General features: G+C 45.9%; 1 protein-coding gene across 2 annotated transcripts in view; it reads right to left on the bottom strand.

The window, feature by feature from the left end:
• Nucleotides 1-20,023, bottom strand: part of Plekhg1 (pleckstrin homology and RhoGEF domain containing G1) — a 215,321-nt gene extending 195,298 nt beyond the window's left edge. For both annotated transcript variants that reach the window (XM_041680135.1, XM_041680136.1), the window contains exon 1: nucleotides 19,818-20,023. The gene's annotated coding sequence lies outside the window, so the exon portion shown is untranslated. The remainder of the gene's footprint in view (nucleotides 1-19,817) is intronic.
• Nucleotides 20,024-20,311: the final 288 nt, after the last annotated feature.

Genomic DNA, 20,311 nt, shown 5'->3' with positions numbered 1-20,311 from the left:
TTGTCTGCACTCAGAGAATGGAAGGAAATCCCCTGTAAGTAGAAGCCCTGGGGAGGGCTCTCTTGCCTGGCTTCACAGACTGACTTAGACCAGCCCAGTAGCCGTATTCACAGCTCACCATCAGCATCGCAATGTGAAACTCCCTTAGACAACTCAGAAAGAAATAACCTTTAAAGCCAACCAAACCTTCCTGAGTTCTATGGGAAACGCTGTCAAATGGAACATCCTGTATGTTCAAGACACACAGACACAATCTGCCAAGGGGCATGTGAGGTTCTTCAGTACATCCAAAAGTATGAGTCAATTTTACCATGCCAGCAATTAACTGGTTAATTACTGATTGAGGCCTTTTAAATTTCACTAGGACATCAAGTTGGGTTTTGAAACTCCAGCACCAGCAGCAACAATTTTAGTGAGGATAAAAGTGCTATTTTAGCACAAACTTTTTTTTTTCAAAGGAAGTCTTTTAATTCCTCTGTGGGCCACCGTGAACACAAGTGTGATTAAACGGATTGCTATTCTTCAAAATCAGTGGCGTATAATGGATTCTATAATCTTCACCAGAAGCACACCACCAAATGAGTGTTTTTCTAACTAACAAGCCCTCCAAACACAGGGTCCCCCGTCACAAGAATTTCCTGCAATTCACTGGGAATGTGCAATAGAGAGAAAAAGACAAACTAACATTTCTGAAAAGACACAAGTGAAACTCATTCTTTTACCTTGGCTCTTCGCTCTCTTATCCTCTAAATAATTCTCAATCATACCTCCCTCCCTCCAAGCCCGAAATTCTAACTGTCATCATTTACCAGCACTTTAACTTGATCATAGTAGGTTGAGAATATTCAGCCTTTGCCTCTGGTTCATCAGGCCGATGTGAATGTGGGGTTGGTAGGGTACGATTTGGGGGTTGCAAGGCTGTGTCAGGTGAGCTTGTCCTGACGTCACCCAAATGGGGAATGCACATTGGGTTTCAAGTGCTTCTTGTTGCCACCATGAATGACTGGCAGCCTATGATGACTGGCATCTTCGATTATTTCCCCTCCGGACTGAATTCAGCAACAGAGAGTCCTTGGCACAGACAAGTGCTGGCTGAAAATATCCAGTTCTTAGTTCAACATGAGCTGTTAAAGATCTCAGACATGGATTTAACCCCAGGAGAAAACATCTCAGAAGTCAGCCAAGTCCTGAGGACTTCTGTGAGTTCCAGTGGCAAACAGCCTGGAGAGTCCATCCTAGTGACTGGTTACAGGCTCTCCTGGCCTCGCGACTGCCACATCTTATGAGATACTTTGCTCTTCTGTTACTAGACAACTGTCTCCCAAAGGGTCACTCTTTCCATCTGCAATAACACAACTCTTAATTTTAACTAGGCTGTGTTTGCCCATAATCAAGGTGTCATTTCTCAGGACAGGGTAGCAGGCCTGGGCTTGGATCTTTTGATGGAGACAGTCAGTTCCTAGCCCTGAGCTTGTTTGGACTTGTGAGGAAATATTAATTTCTACTTTTTATGCCACTGGACGCCCCTTCACCTGTTGTCTTGACTCCCAACACGCATCTACTAAAATCGCAGGATCTACACCAATCTGTTGGGTGTGGGATCAATACTGCTATGGAACACTTGGGTGTTTTTTTTTTTTTTGTGAATTCACATATGTACACTTTTGTGCCTTTTTGGTACACTTATAAATTTCCTCCTCTATGATGTGGAAATGACTATGCATATTCAATGCACTCATGGACATGAAATTCATAACTACCTGCAAAGCTACCTCTCACCACTGCCATGCACACCTGCAGCCCATCGACCCTGTACCTGCTGCTCCCTGGTACAACAGGAAGCCATGGCTAGCAAGTTGATGAGATCTCGGAGAGAGGACAAACCAGCCACCCCTTTGCTCTCCACGGCTCTCTTCTCCTCATACCAGACTCCCTATGCCTGGCCTGTTCAGTCTCCCTTTCTCTGTTTTCAGGAACATCCCATTCCTTACAGTAGGTCTTGCCCACTCTGATTCCTCTTTGGTCTGATTCCTCTCAAATATATCCTAGCTCATGTGAACTCACACAGATAAATAGATACACATTCATATACATACACATGCATATACATATTACACACATATACACATACATATATACACAAATATGCATACATATATAAATACACATATTTATAATACATATATGCATACACACATCACAAACGTATACATATACACACACATGCACATGTATACACACATAATTTTGCTGCTGTGGGAATTTAAGTAAGTGCACAGTACATGCTCTCTACTAGGGAGATTTAGAAAGATGTAGAAGTTGATGCAGGAGGGCAGGGCAGGTGCCAGCTCTAGAGGGGCAAATGAGGCAGAGGGAGAACACTGGGAAGGAGACCTGTGGGTTGTTCTATGGGTTTTGTTTGATAAGAAGGATGCAGACAGGTGATGTGGGAAAGGGCCCAGTGGTATGTGATGTGGAACCATTATCAGGGTCAGGAATCCACTGTGAGTGTCGGGAGAAGTGTTGTGGAATATTATTTTAGGATGTGTTACATTTGTTTGTGCTGTGGAGCATTTGCTTAATGAGGCGAAGATGTGTTGCATTCTTTATGCTGTATTTGTTTAACTCTGAAGCTGCGTTGCTTTGCCTGTCTAAAATACTTGATTGATCTAAAAGAGCCGAACAGCCAATAGCTGTGCAGAGAAAGAATAGGCGGGACTGGCAGGCAGAGAAGATAAATAGGAGAAATCTGAGAAGAAAGAGAAAGGAGCAAGAAGAGGAGGGGGTCATCGAGGGCCAGCAACCCAGCTACACAGCCATCCATGGAGTAAGAAGTAAAAAAAAAAAAGTATACAGAATAGTGTAAGAGAAAAGTCCAGAGGCAAATGGTAGACAAGATAATATAAGTTAAGAAAAGCTGTCTAGAAACAAGCTAAGAGTTCATAAGAAAGAATAAGATTCCATGTGATTTATTTGGGAGCTGGGTGGCGGGTCCCACAAAAAGCAAAGTGTAAAAAAACCAACCAATTACAGAGAAGGGTGGGTTTTGCTCAGGTTCTCTATTACCTACCATAGTACTTGTTTCAAATATCAGTTAATTTGCCTCAGATCAACGGTGATCTTGGAAATACAGAATGACTTAATTCAAAACAAGATGACGAAAGGGCATTTCTACACGCTAAATGAAATATGGGAAGGGGATGCAAACCTCGTGTGCAAACCCCTGAGAAGGATTCTAATGTGCTCCTGACGAGCCAGTTAGGACGGCTGCGTGGGTGAAGCACTCACCACGCCAGGCCACCATGCTCAGATGGGAATCTGTAGTGCCCTGCGGCCATTTACTCGGGGCTACAGGGACAGAGACCTAGTTCTGGAGGGGTGATGAAACCTCCCTAATGTATAATGCAGAACACACCTGACTTGCATGAGAAAATCGATTTACCCTTACTGTATAAAAGAAGGGAGAACTATAATATCACTTTAAAAATCTAAGAGCAGTAAAAACTCTTCCAACTTCAGATGGGCAGGGTAGAGCAGACAGAAAAGCGTGACACTTCTCGCTCTTCGTCACACAGATCCTCACAACTGTGGGAAACCCTGAAGCACCACCCTGGAAACAAACAGTTGGGCGCAAGAACAAGGAGACCATGAAACGACTTGGCTGGGGGGACAGCTTCCATCAGGGTTCCTTCCCTCTGTCTCAACAATTCTTGCCTTGGATGTTCCCAACCGTGTGGCTTCTTTGAGATAAGAGAACGGCCATCATAGTTCACTAAGCAGCACCTTAAGCCAAACACCAGGGCAGAACACCTCCACTCTACCTGTGAGTGTCCACAACAATCTTATCTCGTCGTCTAATTACCCCTCACTTGATGGTGATGAAATAGCTAGTAAGTCGACAGTTTAGAGTCAAACACACCTTATCCAAGTTGACTGCAAGAGCCAGGTGACCTTTGTTCCCCATTCAAGAAGGGGAAAACAGAGAGGACTTCAAAGCTGAGTCAAGAATGAGGTACAAGGACGGTGTCTCCCCAGGTGGCACTCTGAAAGTTTCTGCTAACTGGGTGACAGTGATATCTGCGTGATGTTCACCAACACAAGGCAATTGTGCCTCAGTTACTACATGAGTCTTATGACCTACATTATACATCAGTCATGCTTGATTTTCATCAAAAAGCCAAAAAGCAATAATCCAAGGCCACAAGCAGCACTTACACTTTTTTTTTTTAAAAAACAAAGCTATCTCCTATAATTCGTTTCGAATATAACTGTTCATTCATTTATTTAAGCATTGCCTTGCTGTTATACGCTTGGGCTGGAACAGTGAACTAAGTACGCAAGCAATCCTGCTCTAACAGGATTTAAATAGACCACAGACAGAGTAGAAGTGGGCATTAGGAGCTGTGTTATTTTCATTAGAGATGGGCAGTGATGGAAAAGTTAGTCCGAAATTGAAGTATCTGTGGGCAAAATAACTTGCTATCTAGGACCTGCTCTTTGGAAGCAGCTGGGAACAGAATCTAGACCATTACATTCACTGAGCGTGCCCTAGCAATGAGACTACACCTTAGTCATGGTATTTGCTTTTAATAATTTAAAGTGGAGGAGGGAAAGCAGATGAACTAGGGTTGGCACTACGTTCATAATTGCTGAGTCTTGAAGATGGGGCTTCGTTGCAGTATGTTCTCCACTTAGCTCTGTCTGCAAATTTCCCTAATTAGAGGGTTCGTTCCTCCCTGCAAGGAACTTGGAAAGATAATAAAGCAACAGCAATTTATGGTATGTCAATTAGATCACAGGAGGGAGGCGAGAGGTGGGTAGATCAACACAATCTTCACATAGTCAGATGATATTTATTTTATGTAGTAGTCAAATCCAAGATGTGGATAAAATGACAGTCTATATTAGAGTAAGGAGCTAATACACACAAAACAATCAAATCAAAAACATCTAGTTTTTGAGAAATAAGAGGATTATTTTCATTTTATGAAATTTGCTTTAAAGAAATTTGGTGAAAATAATGGCTAACATTTCCCTAACTTTTTTTTTTCTTTAAGTTGGGACTGGGTTCTGCAAACATGTTAAAAAATGTTTGGATCCAATCCTCATAACACCAGGAAGTTGGGATTCATTTATTATGTGTAAGATGACCGTGCTAGGCTTACAGGGGCTGAACACTTTGTCCACAGTCTGTAAAGCTCTCAGGGATGAAGCTGTCTAGCTCCAGAGTTGAACGTTTAACTATCACATCTCGTGCTGTACTGATTATGTTGATGAGGACCAGGGAGGCAGAACCTGAATGGGGCAGGATCTGGGGCACAGATACAGAATCTTCTAGATAAGATGGAGCTAGAGGGCAGGCTCTCCTGGAAAGAGTCGGGTGTTCCTCTGAATACTTCTCTAGAAGCTCTGGAAAGTGAGAGCGAGGATGGAGAAAGGGGAGTCATGGGAGGGGGGTTTTCCATCTCCTTTGTCACCTCCATACATACCTCTCTACTTACCATCACCGCCATCATCCTGACTATCACCATCAATCCCACCACCTTCACCATCATTATTACCACCACCACCACCACCACCACCACCACCACCACCACCACCACCAGTATCATCACCACTGTTCAGCCACCCACAATATTCTGGACTGCTAGTGTCTGTTTTAGAACATGATGTAAAAGATTTGGGGACCAGAACACACCAAATAGAGGAAGAGATGGCAATTGACAAAGTGACATCAATTTAAGAACAAACATTTAATCTTCTCTCTACCATTGGCATTGCGCTAAAGCACTGGAAACACAGCAGCAAACGGCATAAGACCTCTGCTGTGGTAACAGTGGGGAGGACAGACAGTAGGCAATATGGTAGCTGTGGATAAAAGGCATCCATAAAAATGAGGTGGGGCAAGAAGGATGTGCTTGCAAGGATTCTATGGACTCCAGGTCTATGGAAGGTATCAGGTACTTCTTTAGTAAGGGGACATGTGAGCAGGAAGCCAGCAAGAGAGAGGGACAATAAATAAAGGCCCTGGGAGATAGGCAAGGATGTCCAGGCAGCGGTCATGAAAACAGGCTAGAGCATGGGATACCAGGGAATCACAAAAAGGTCAATGGGCCAATGAAGATCAGGAGATGAGATGAGAGCAATACAGGAGCTAGGTCAGAGAGCATCTCCTAGGACACTCCATGAAATAGCTTCTGGCCAGATAAGATGGGGACTCACAGAGGTCAACATAACTAACAATGAAGTTAGTGTTGTATAGAAAACAGGGGGTGGGGGGTTGGGTGTAAGCAAAGGGACAAAATTAGACCTATGGCAATAACTTAGGTGACAATGATTGGACCAAATAAAATCACTGGTGACTAGATGAAGTAGCTGGATCCTGAGTGCTTTGGAAAGAAAGCCCATGTGTCTGCCTCTGGGCTGATCCTGAGGTATCAAAGACAGACGTGACCAAGAAGCTCTAAATGCCTTATATCTGGGACTTGTGTCTCTCTCTGCCTTATGCTTCCCACCAACCTTCATTGGAATTAAGTCAACAGAACAGGTCCGTGGAAATACACTCAGTGTTGTCATTTGCTTTAGGCAGATCCACCAGAACTGCCTCAGAGGATAGGCAGGAGGCAGGATTCAAAGAGGATGGGAAAGAGGCCTGGGTAGGTGAATACCGACAGAGGTTCATTCAAGAAGTTGTTTCTGACTGACCAGAGCATGCAGGAAAGGGAAGGAAAATGTCTCGCTGTGACCACTGAATTGTGGCGCTGTTAACAAGAACTGAAAAGGGATCGGAGGGGGATCCCAGGAAGCTAGAGGTGTGTCTGGAAATAGAGACTGTGAGTCCATTTCTGCATGGGTGACTTTGAGCCAACTGTGCAAAAGCCAGCTAGATAAATTCCAGAGGGATCCAAATAGGAGTGGGAGGCTCTGACCAACCTACTGCATCATGGTGTCCTCCCCTGCTTTTATTGATTTATTTCGGAAAAGCAATTGGGCCTTATGAGCCTTATGATTTGAGGCAGAAAATTTAAGTCAGAATATTCCAGGAGAAGAGTCATTTGACCATTTTCTAATCAACATAACCATTAAAACTAGGCTACTAGAATTTCATTATTATTTTCTATGACAGGGTCTTTTGGACACATCTCTGCAAACTGAGATTATACACCACAGGGCAATTACTGCACCATTTAAGAGTCTCCAGTTTGAATCTCCCTACAGTCATGAATTCGGATCCTGAGAATAATAACAGCAGACTTTTCAAATTTGGTGTTGCATTCCCAGGTGCCCACCACAGCACCCAGCTTTTTACATGGGTTCTTGGGATCCAAAGACGGATGCTTACATGTGTGAAGTAGATGCTGTACTTACTGAACCATCTCTGAGGCTCCATGATGTGTTCATCTCAATGCCCATTTAGTTGTCCACCCTCCCTCTCTAGATGCCCAGCTCCTCCAGAGCAAATATGAACCAAATCACTTTCCCTCCTAATATGGAAATTAGTTTTAAGAAATAAAAGCAAAGCAAGCAAACAAAACAATACAATTTCTATTTCACAAATCAGTTGAGAAATAGATTTCCGAGCAGGTAGCTAAAGATATAAATAAGAGAGGGGAGGAGGGAAAGGAGGTGGGAATGAGAGTAAAGAGAAAAAAGCTGGAAAGAAAACTCACCAGGGAGGTCTGAGCTAACAGTTCATTAACAGGACTATAGAAAGTGGTTTTGGTGCAGTAATGATCTCTCCTGGGCATGCCTTCTCAGTTTAGACATTTTGGGAGGTTGTAGTAAAGTCTGTGCTTTGAAACTGGGCGTGTTCACTGCCCGTCCCTTGTAGAACTCTGTCCTCTGAGCATGACAAGACCATTGCCAATTCCTCACAGGAGACCCTTAGAAGATCAGGTTCCCTGGTGGAAAGGGGGAAGAGGACTCATGAGTCACACATGATAAAACGTCAACAATTGCTGTGACCCCATAGATGGGAGATGGGAGGACAGAGACAGGAAGAGCCCCGGAAGATTACAGGCTGGCTAGTCTAGCCTGCTTGGCCAAGTTCTAAGCCAACGAGAAAGCCAATCTCAAACAAAAGGTGGAAAGCACCTGATGATTGACACCAGAACTTCAACTTATCTACTCAACTACATAAGCATGCACATATACAACCACATCTTAAGTGGTGGACTAGAGGGAACTAAGAGCTGAAAGGAAGGGTCCTGGGCCTATGAATAGAAAGGGAGATGAGCTTATAGCTTCATGGAGAGCTTCATGCCCAGCCATGTGCTACTCTGCTTACTTTGTGTTGAGGAGACAGAAGGGAGACATGGAGTTGGATAAGCAAAGCAAATCCTGGTGACAATGCCACTCACTATCCCACAAATCTCTCCAGTATCATCTTGGCAAACATTCAGTTCTAAATCCACCTCCTCTTCACAGACTCTTCTGCTACCGACCTCCCTCTGTATCGCTCCAGCTCTGCCTGTTTCCAGAACTTTCTAACACAGTTCTCCACATAGCAGCCAGAAAAATCACTAGCTGTTGAAGAGAGCATGTGGCTCCTCAGCTTCAGGCCCACCCATCGCCTGACATCACAGGCTGAATCATGGCCAAGATCTTCAATATCCCAAAGACCTGCACAGCTTAGCATCTGTCTCCCTCCTCCGTGTCGACTCACTTACATCTCATCCTGCACACACATAGTGCTTGTCTCTTCCTCAATCATGATTCTCCATACTTATCTTTTCTTCCCTGAGATATCCTCAAGATCACTCATTTGCTATGACTCAACCTTGCCTGAGGTTACTCTCTGCTGCGGTTTGGCTCTGGAAGGTCCCTGGTATCATTTGGATAAGTGTTCCACCAAACAAACCCCATGGATTAGATGCTCGGTCTCTCCAATACTGGGTCTGTCCATCTCCCAGCAGTCCTCTGGTGCCATTGGGAGTTAGTAGAACCTTTAAGAATTAGGACCAAGCTGGGGGAAGTGAGGTCACTGGGAGCATGTCCTTAAAGTGGAGTTTAGGGACTCCCCCTCTCTGCTTGCTGGTGAGTAAGATGTGAACCACTCCCCCTGTGACGGCTTCCATCATGGTATGTTGCCTTGCCACAAGTGAAAAGCAGCAGGCCAATCACAGTGGATCAAAACAAACCCCTCCTCCTCATAAGTTGTCTATCCTAGGCATTTTGTCATAGTGATGGAAAGCTGGCTAACACAGTGTTACAAAGGGCTTGGGAGGTCCAGGCTGGGTCCCTAGCTTGGCACTACTGGGAAGTGATGGGCACTTTAGGCGGTAAGGCTTAGTGGGCGGTCTCTAGGAAATTCATAGACCCCTGAGCCTTCTTCACTCATTTGGTGTCCTGGCTCCTAGTGAGATTGGTGGCTTTGCATGGCAGACATGCTGCTCCTGTGATTTTGTACCTCCTCGGAGGCTCCATAGGAAACGGCCTGACCGGTCACGGACCAGACCCTCTACAACAGTGAGGCTAATAAACAGTTAAACACTTTCTCCTTAGGAGGCGGCTGTCTCAGGCTTTAGTTACAGTCCCAGATGCATGCACCCTCTGATCATGTCTTCCCACCAGCAGGTCAAACGCTGTGCTCTCCAGCCCCACCTAACTGCTCAGCTTTCTTTCAAGCGATTGGATGGAGTCGACAAGTCACTCCAGACTCGTCCAGCTTGGCTCTTCACTGCACATGCAGAACTAGGAAAGCATGATTGTTGAGCGAACGGGTAACCTGAAGTACCCACGTGAAAATCCGTCTCTTCCACAGCCAACCAAATGCACTATGCCCCTCTTCCTTATCTTGAATGATGGACTGCCGCCTCAGGAAACTCAGCGTGTAACCTTGTAACACCCAGGTAAACTTGCCCAGTTACTTTCATGTTGGTTTTATTGCTCCAGCTACCTAGTAACAGAGCACAAAACTAAACATGATGTGCAAAAACCGCAGTAGGATAGCTGCTCTTTACCCAGGTTATGATGCACTAAAAGCTTAGAAAGCTTAGAACGTCTGGTTTTGTTTTTTCTTCTAGTATATGTGAGCCAGGATCCTGTCATGTATCCCAAGCTAACTTTTAACTATTGATTCTTCCTGCCTCAGCATCCAGAGTGCTGAGATTTCAAGTGGTTGCCACCATGTCCAGCTTCATAAAATCTTTATTACACAGTTGTAAACCTCTAGTTTAGGTGGCATTTAACCTTCTGGTGACAGACACACCCTTCCCAGTTTCATTCTCTTCACTATTTCACCTGAAGACTGAGACCTCAGGAAAACACACATGTCTTTTCCATGCACACGTGTTTCCATGGTCAGTGACTCCAAAGCAGCATTTGAATTTGGATAACAATAAAGAACAGGGGATAAAACAAGATGATATTAGACAGGAGTGCTATGAACGTTCATTATGCATACTGAGGTGGTGAATTTTCTCACTGAAGGATCTGAGCATTCGCCAAGTGTTTTCTGCATATATGAACAATCTAAAACTAAGGTGAGTTTTGCAACAGTTGTTGTCGGTATGTCTTTAGCTAGTGCAAAAATGGTTCTCTCTCTCTCTCTCTCTGTGTGTGTGTGTGTGTGTGTGTGTGCACATGTGTGTGCATGGATAGACGTACCTGTGTGTAAACAAATAGAGGCCAGAGGTTGGTACTGTGTATCTTCTGGAATCTCTCCACATTATTATCATAATTGTTATTAGTATTATTCTTTTAGATAGGGTCACACACTGAACCTAGCACTAACGGATTTGCTAGACTGGTTGGTCATGAAGTTATGGGAACCTACCTGTCTCTGCCTTCTCTCCCTCCCCCAGCACTGGCGTTAGAAGTGTGCACTGCCACACCTATATTTTCTGTGGGTACTGGGGACCCAAATTCAGGTTCAGCAAGCACTGTACCCACTGAGCCACTCCTCTAGCCCTCTCATTTCTGTAAGACATTAGGGGCAAAGAAATGCTGACTTCCAATTTAGAAATTCTTTAAGCAAAAGAACCTGGCTGGACAAAATTTTGACACATGACAGATCACAACACAGAATGAGTCTTCCTTTATTCCCCTCCTCTGGGGGAATTTCGAATTTTGAAAGTCATTGCTAAGTATGGAACACATCCCAGCTGTCTTGAGAACCCCACAGTGTCTGCTTCCATTTCAGGTACGTTCCAAAAGGCAGCAGTGAAAAGAACAAGTCCTCATGACAGGACTGTTGAAGAGCCGCCTGGATTTTAGGCTTCGTTGTGGCGGGGCACACGTGTGGGCCCTGAAATCGCTATTTTCATATTCCTCTCATCACTATAGTATCTTGGAGGCTGGATATCATGAAGGACTTGGATTAAACAGCCTTCTGTACAGTCGAACCTAACACCCAGTTGCTACAGGCACATGTGTGTGGTGTGGGAGTGGAGCACTTTACACAGATAGTGAGGAAAAGTAGCCAGGAGCCAAGACCACCGTGATTGTCTCCATAACCGTGCCCCAGAAGCTTCCAAAGAACTCCTAGTGCACTTTTCTCGGTGAGCCAATACTAACCAACCCCTCCAGTCCCCATGTCCCATCTGTTGCCACGGTATCGCATTACTCTATTCCTTATAGAGCCTCCCATAGAGGATAAGAAAGGTCCAGATGAAATCTGTTCATTTTTTAAAAGCCACATCTCCCTGCAACCTCCCCTACCCATCTCCCCCTCAGTGATGCCAAACCCCTGAGTTAGACCTACTCTCCGGCACCGTCATTCCTGTGCTCAGTAGTTTCAGAGGTTAAAACGTCTGAGGCACCGGGTATGTTAACAGTATGTTGCTCCAGAAAGGAGCCATGTCTTCCTCTGAGGCAGCTCTAACATGTTAGCACCACAGAGATACTTACACTAATAACAGGGCTATGCGGTTCAAGGGAGCAAACACAGGGTGGTACATTTATGCCTCCGATTACAGTCTTTCTCCCGTGCAGCACATCAGAGAAGCACAGATGTCAGGGTTTGAGGACGCCTGTAATCACAGCCACGGGGGCTGAGCTCTGAGAGCCCCTTCCCTTCTCCTGGTGGCCTCAGCTCTTTGCCGACTTTCTCATCACAGGTTGGTGGCAGCTTTAAATCACCTTGATACAAGCCGGACCGTGGTTAACACGCATCCTCGGAATGCGAAGGAATGACTTCTGCTTTGCAGCTACTTGTTCCCCAAGACTCAGATTTCAGTCAGGCCGGGTGTCTGTTCTGAAGACCTCCAGGGACGTGGGGATCTTTAGTCACATGGGAAGGTGGAGGGAAGAAGGGAAGGGTGTCTCAGGAAGGGGAAAGGGCCTGCATTTTGTCCCTCCTGGGCCGGGCATTGATCTATCCTCCCTGTCAAACCTGGTACAAGAAGGGCACTTTGCTCTGACATCAGTAGTTAGGTTCAGAGAGGGTGATAGGAGGGACATGGAGGGCTAGGGACTTGGGTGATGTGCCAGAGACGAAGAACACAGCAGCACAAAGGTCCACTTCATCACAGCTGGAAGTAAACTTTGCGCATGCTCACCCTCACCGAGGGGGTTAAAGACACAGGAGAGCACGGGGAGAGAGCTGTGGACAACAGCAGGCTCCAAGTAGGGGTGCAGAGCAAAGGTCCTGACCAGGGCTGGGTGTTTAGAGGGTGCTCAGAGAAACCAGCACTGACTGAAGCAGCCCATCAGTCCTTCACCAGGAGGAGGGTGGAGTCCTATTGGAAGGAAGTCAGCTTGGTGTGAAAAGCCAGAGGCTTGCCAGAGCAGCGAAGGCATCCTGAATGGAGCGCAGCCTCTGCTGTTTGATTGTACAAAAACCCAAACCTTCTCCATCACAGGGCCAGTCGGCCTCCTGGGATAGGGAGGGGCAAAGGCACATTCAATATCCGTGTTCAGTAAAATCTCGAAAACAGAAGAGCGCCAGCTCGCAGGCAGCTAACGCCTTTGCTCTAGAGAGGCAGCCACACTGCAGTAAGGATTCCCAGACCTCAGCAGACATCTGCCAAGGGAATGAGCTGGCTGTAGGAAGGGCTCAGCTTTCCCCTTTACAAGTCACGAGTAGGGCAAGCGCACTTAAGAAGGATTCACTGAGACCCTTTGGCCAGACCAGATTGATTGTTAAAAATACTTCAGGTCATAGATGTATGGAAATATTTTAAAATTATTATGTTAATATTTAATTAAACTCTTTGTCAAATCCAAGTTAGTATTTGAGAGCTAAGAGATAGGAAAGAAGGTTCTGTCCCAGGGCAAGGCATCGGTGGGACGCTGTGCAGCTATAGATATGCATGCAGTATAAATAAAAATACATTTCCCTGCAGGATGCCGGACGTGGATGTAGGGGGATGCAGAATCTGAGGCTGCCTTCGGTTAACAAAGTGAGACCAAAAACACAGACATCAATTCTTAAAAAGGTAGAAAATAGTATATTTGGAGCTGGGGATCCAGTTTGGTGGTGGAGTGCTTGCCTAACATTTTGCTTTCCAGCTGATAATACGGTGTATCTCAAAGGGACCTTAGAACTCATTATTATTATGGTCCCAAGGAAATGTTGCCTCCTCTAGAGGATTCCTCGAGGACCAGTGAAGAGTAACACATCCATCACTCTGATTTTCCCATCACCCTAATTGTGTCTCTATGGAGACCATCTCTCAGGTTGGTCAGGCATTATTCTCAACACAGTAGGTTCTCAATCAATGGATCTGAGCCGAATAAAATTTAACATCCATTGATCAGTTACTAATGTGAAATTGATCAATTACTAATTGTTTTACAGTGGAAAATCTCATTCATTCCCAAGAATGAGCAGTTCATCCTAGGTACTTTAAAGACAGAGAACCAGGGACTGGAGATGTTGGGAACACAACTGACAAGCATGCGCAAAACCTGGGTCTGACCCTAGTACTGTATGAAACCATGGTGTGGAGAATGCCTGAGATCCTAGCACTTGGAAAGTAGAGACAAGAAGTTCAAGGTCACCCTTAGCAACATAGTGAGTTAAAGGCCAGCCTGCGCTACATGAAATCATGTCTTAAATACATAGGTAAGACCCAGCAGATAAAGAGAGAGCCCAGACTGTTTTCTTAGCTTGAAATAGAATGTCAATCAACAGGAATCGTGACATTCTTTTGGCTTCTTAACAGCTTCAGCTATAAGCTGCTGTGTAACATGGAGATGTAGACACCTGCTCTTTGCCCGGTGTGATGCACAAGGTCTCTAGAGAGGCAGCATGTCCTTCCTCTGCGGATGAAAAGATGTACTGTCATTGAGAAACGAAATGGCCCACTCGGCAAGTGATGCTGACTAAAAGGGACACAGGACTTCATGGAAGGGCCTAAGAGAGCAGCAGGGGCACAAATGGTGAGTGTCATGCGCAGGGCTGGGTCCTCATTCCACCTATAGTCAGGGATAATAAGGTTCAGTGTGGCTTTTACTTCATCCCAGCCAAACCTCTCCCCTCTCTATTCTACCCCAGGCTGAATGTGCCAATGTGGCCATTTCCACGGGAACTGACTGCAGGGCCCAGCAGAGACTTCCAACCACAGTGGAAAGGGAAGGGAGAATGCCAGAGAGAAGATAGATTTCAATTTCATACCAGGTAGCCTTGCAGCGACTCATTTTAGGTCTCCATGGAAATACAGAATGATACTGTAATTATCAAATATATTTCATACAGAACAGGTAGCAAACTACAGCTACCATGTATTCTCTGTGTGTGTTGTAAGGGGAAGCACATGACCTGTATACATTTGTTTAGTGGACAAATGTCAACCTTGGGTGTACCCATCCTTCTTTCCTTCCTTCTCCTACCCTCCTGCCTCCCCTCCCTTCCTTTCTCTTTTGAGAGAGCCTCTTACTGGCCTGAAAGACAACAAATAGACCAGGCTGATTAGCTAGGGAGTCCCAGAGATCAGATCATTTTTGGAATTGCTAGCCTGTGCCAATAATCCTGGCAGTTTTGTTTTGTTGTGTTTTAAATTGATACATACAGATGCCAGTCCTGGGGTTTGCAAGAAAACATTACCAATTAAGCCATCTCCCCAGTCCTACATCCTGTTTCTATAAGGCTGATGATAAGAGTCTGTTTTATACTTTTAAAAATGAATTTATTCAGTCATTTACTGTCTTCAGACAGAATTTCATGCTGTAGCCCAGGCTGGCCTGGAACTTACTCTGCAGTCTAAGCCTGAACCCATGCAGTCTCTCTGTACGAGTCTTCTCAGAGCTGGGATTACAGTTATGAACCCATATGCCCACCAGTTTTTACATTTTTAAGTAATTGCAAACAAAACTCACCCAAACCAAAAAGCATGTGACATAAATGCATATGAACCCCAAAGTCCCAAATACTTAAAACCTGGCTTTTTGTAGAATGTTCGCCAGCACCAGATCTAGAATTCACCCCTTCTATTCCTCTGCTAGGCCTGTCTAGCCACAGATCACTCACCTGTGTCCCGTATGACTCCCCAACACAGTATTCCAAATACGACAGCTAACTCATAGCATGATGTCGTATGGGTCTGATCTTTCATGCTGAAGCGGTAGCTATCATGAGACTCACAATCCCTTTGACATTTTGAAAGGATGCCCCACCCCCACCTGTCAAAGGGATGCTTAGCTTTTAGCCAAATCCCATAGCCAGGCTGGCTTCTACTGATAAGCTCCTTCTGTGGCCTCTGTAGCACCGTGGTTATTACAGCTACCAAAACAGCATTCTTAATTAAAGGCCCAGGGAAAACCCCGGCTCTCCCTCCACCCCACCGCCATCACATTATTACCAGTGGGCGTAGCCAGAGTTGGTTTTAAAAATTCACCCTAACATTAACACTCTTCAAATTGACTCTCCTCTAGGATCACATGGGGAGGGAGAAAGGGCAGGGGTATGGAAGTGTGGATCTGGCAGGCAGGTTTGGCTTCCTGTCAAGCCGTGATTTAACATAGACATTTCTTAGTATTCTGACGGGATTGTTCTACGGATGTTCAAATCCTTTACAGAAGATGGAATGGAACTTTCAACTTACACAAATTCTCCTACAGTTCATTTTAAGGCTCTGGGCACGAGGGGACTGAACCCAGGCCAGTAGGAGAACTCAACAAGTGGTCTCCCCTGAGCTACATCTCCAATGCCTCCTCTGTACTTCAGGTGTGTGTGTGTGTGTGTGTGTGTGTGTGTGTGTGTGTGTGCGCACCAGAGGAGGCCAAAGAGTGTGAGATCCATGAATCTGAAGTTACAACCAACCAGATGTGGGTACTGGGAACCACATCGCCAGGTCTCTGCAAGAGTAGCAAGGACCATTACCCACCAACCCTTTTCTGTAGCTCCTTATATACTTTAAATTGCTCTCACATATCTTATTTTTTTTCTTTTCTTTTTCTTTTCTTTTCTTTTCTTTCTTTCTTTCTTTCTTTTTTTTTGTGGAAATAAAGCCCGTTTCTTTCACAGAGGAGCTGGTTTAGCCAGGGTCACAGAAACAGGTACAAAGATCACTTCTGCTCACCCAAGGAAGATGTTATGGTGAAGAAATCTTTACCTGGCCAGTAGCTCATTGGGAAAAAAAAATATTCAGTACCCTATATCCACAGGTTGACAAGATACTCAGAGTTCAACATGAGAGCTATTCTAGAGTTCCACTGGACTCCTAACTACTGACAAGGAGGTTAGCCAGGCATATATGAAATTGTTCTGTAGTATTTAGGTTCCCCGGGGCCAAGTCCTTCAGCAATGAACCAGGGTCTACTTCCAGAAGACCAGCAGGCATGCCTAGCACCCCCTCTCAGCATTCATTGCTGGCTGTGAAGCCAGTCAGATCCAAATCATGCGGGGCTCCTCTTCTGTCAGTGAGTTCTACTTGGCACAGCTGCCCATGGCTCTCATGAGCCAATGGATTGGGGTCAATTTTTCATTTCGCCAAGTGAGACTGATGCAGGCCTGAAATAAAACATGGCTGTCTCAAATGCCTGCTATGCAGAAGTCTAAGATGACTGCCTAGAAGAGGATCTGTACCTGAATATGTCAATGCTCTGTATTAGAAATCATGTCTTTTCCTATGTCAAGAAATGAGAGAAGCACAGCCTAGCCTGGTGACGCTCACTTGTACTCCCAGCAAAGGTGGGAGGATTGTGAGTTCAAGGCCCATCTGGCCTCCATAGTAAGACCCCACTTAAGAAAAGTGAAGAGAAGACTCCCCACCTACCCAAAAACCCCAAATAAATAGTTTATAAATACGAAGATTTGTCTCCATGCAACCATCACCTTGAGGTAGTGGAGGTCAGTCACAGCTGGGTTAAACTGCAGTTTTGACAGTGGATTACCTCCAGCAAAACCCCTCCCTCCAGGGATCAGCTTTTCAGCAACTACCATCTTCAAAGCACACCATATGTGCCGAGGATTTAATATGGATTACTTCATTCAACCGTCAGTCCAGCTCTGGAGCTAAGGGGCATTCTTTCTGAAATATATGAAGGAAGGATAAAACGGGGGCGGGGGAGATGAGTAAAACCAAAGAATGATCTAATATAAGTGTTACTTTCCCTGGTTATAAAATCATTCAGGTCAGGTCAGAACAATTTTCTTAGCAGGGTCCCGGTCTGCAAGCTCATGGGGCCCAGAAAAGAGCTTCATATTCAAGGGCTAATCCTAGAATACTTGCCCCTAATCATTGGCTGGGCCACATCATCCAGGAGCCATCCCGCTTGAATAGCCTAGAGATCTAATCTCCTCTGCGGCAGGATTACAAGGTGGCAATTGTTTGAAAGAGCTAACTACCAGCAGTGAAAGGAAGAAAAACCCACAAAGTGGGGGGGGGGTGTGTATGGAGCATAGAGAATAAAAAAGTATAGATCAGAAAAAAACGCTTTTAGTTTACTAAATGTTCAAAAGACTTGCGGTTTCTCGGCGTTTATTTTTTAATTTTTTATTTTTATGTCAGAATACAAACGAGTAAATCTGAATTAGACCACCAAAAGAAATCACAAGCGCAAAGCCGGAGCGTGAAACACTACTGGTTGTCTTTTGTTTCGCAAAATTGGGCTGCCAATTTCTATAGGTTACAACGTGATAATTTAACCTCTTTGAATGACAGCTGTAATCTCCCATGGAAAATTTAAAAGGTTTTTTTTGTTGTTGTTGTTGTTGTAACAATCATCTATACTAAAGGCATTGAAAAAAGTGGACTCACAGGGAAAGGTGAAGAGCAGACAAATTAATTCTACCAAAGAAAGACAGACTTAGGGCACAAATTTGACTACCAGACAGCTGTTTGTTCTCATTCTGTTTAGTCCTTCTACAGAGGACGTTGGGGAATCTGCCATGCAAAGGAAACGAGAGGGAGGTCACGCAAGGATTGCTGGTGGGGACCCACTTGGAGAGGAAGCCATGAACTCTGGAGAAGAAAGTTTCTTCCTGGTTGGTTTTAGTGGCTTAGGCATGGTGGGATCCCAAGAGGACAAAAAACTAATTCGGGAGTCAGGAAGCCAGACTCAGAGATGTTAAAGGATCAAACAGCAACCCCTCACTTTTGTATAGACGTGTTAGCTACCATAGAGCAAATGAATACCCTCCGCTGGGAGGAGTGAGGCCAGTTCAAACTATCTGGCTCCCGTACAGACACGGCTTTATCAGTGAGGAAGTCGAAGCTACCAGCAATGGCTTGTTCTCACGTCCCACAGTGAAAGGCTAAAGTTGAGAGCTTTTAGATCCCAGACACGATAGGCTTAGATACGTTTTTATAGCAGTTTAGCAACAACAGAAAAAAAATCTATTTTTTGAAAATATGTGAACTCCAGAAACTGAAAATTCAAATAGGCTGACTATAACCCTTGAGCACTGGTTTTACAGAGTTAACGCAATCTAAGCCTGGAATTTGGTTAAATGATAAATCTGACCCGGACTTAACATTCTGGCATCCTACTGTGTTTGTATCCAGTGTGCTCCAAAGTTTCAAAACAATTCTGTCTGGAAGATTGGAGCTTTCTGAGATTGATGCCCCACCAAGACAAACTCGCTTTTCCCTGGGGGCGTCAAAAAAAGGTGCAGTAGCCCTTGGCCACCTGAGGGTGGTACAAAGAGAGCGCCAAGGACCGGCCTGAGCTTAATGAAATTCCAGCAATGCACACACCGCATTCAGCTTTACACAAACCAACTTCACACAGCCTATGCAAAGCAATCATCTACCTCATTGTTTCTCACGAACGTTGTGAAACCGAGCAAGCCAATGACCCTCTCTCTCCTTTGGACGTCCCGACTTTGCTGAGTGCAGAGAGAGAGAGACTCTACCCGGACACAAAGAGGGGACCTGCTCTGGCCGGCACCCTGGGGCCTGCTGCATGCCCCCCCCCCCCCCACACACACACTCCAGCCATCCGCCGCCAACAGCCCACACAGTCGCAACCGCTAGGTATTAGCGTTTGTTCGGGTGACGGATGAGACAAGGGCTCTCAACTCCCCCGTTCACTTCTAAAATCGCTGACTAGCTGATATGGGGCGTCCATGCGAATTTCTGTCCCCTCAGGGCTGCTCCTAGCTGGAGCACGTAGTACACTCCCTGTCCTCCCGTCCACACCGCTGTTGGCCACCGAGTGTCCTATTTGGGGACAGTTCCACTGGACTAGAGGGTTGCGGTGGCACCCAGCGGCTCTTGAGCAAACTTCACAGAGCTGCAAACTGCAGCCGCGAGGGGCGGGAGAACCGGGTCGGCAGACCTAGGTTGAACCGGGGTGAGCCCGGACTTGGGGACTCCCAGGACGGCAAGCAGCCACCGCCAGCTATCGTCAGACCCCTCCCAGGTGTAGCACTCAGAAACACACACCCCACTCCAACCCCAGGACCAGACACCGCGCTCTGACCGCCCCACCTGCAGATTCGGGTGCGTGGTCGAGGCCTCCAGCTTCCCTTGTCCGGTCTCTGGAATAGTCCTGGCTGCGCTTACGGGAGAGGGGCGGCTCCTGAGCGCCAGGCTCCGCGGTGCGCTGCGCTCCAGCGCCGGCTCCGGCCGCCTCAAGCCCTGCAGCTCGCCCGGTTCCACTTCCTCTTTCCCACTACGCGCCCGTCGCGCCCCGCCCCGCTCCTCCAGCCGCCGCCGCGGGTCGCGGTCCCCGCCCGCCTCCTCGGGGGCCCTGCGGGCGGACCCGGCAGAGAGGAGGAGGCAGCTCAGAAAGAGATTAAGCTTGCTTTCTGGACTTTTGCCAAAGACAGCAGTCAAATTACAGCCTCTAGGGGCAAAAGTTTTAGATTTTTTTTTTTTTAAATCCCTGCTACTGTTTTCGCAGACGCATCGCTTCCCCCAACCCCTCCCCTCCTATGGGTTGTTCAGGTTTAGCTAAGCTTTGGACGTGGCCATTTCCTAGA

The sequence above is a fragment of the Microtus oregoni genome, unplaced genomic scaffold (assembly GCF_018167655.1).
Source record: "Microtus oregoni isolate MIOR12 unplaced genomic scaffold, Mior012 000033F_ref0000390, whole genome shotgun sequence".
NCBI classification, from domain to species: Eukaryota; Metazoa; Chordata; class Mammalia; order Rodentia; family Cricetidae; genus Microtus; species Microtus oregoni.
This window is presented reverse-complemented; position numbering and strand designations above follow the sequence as displayed.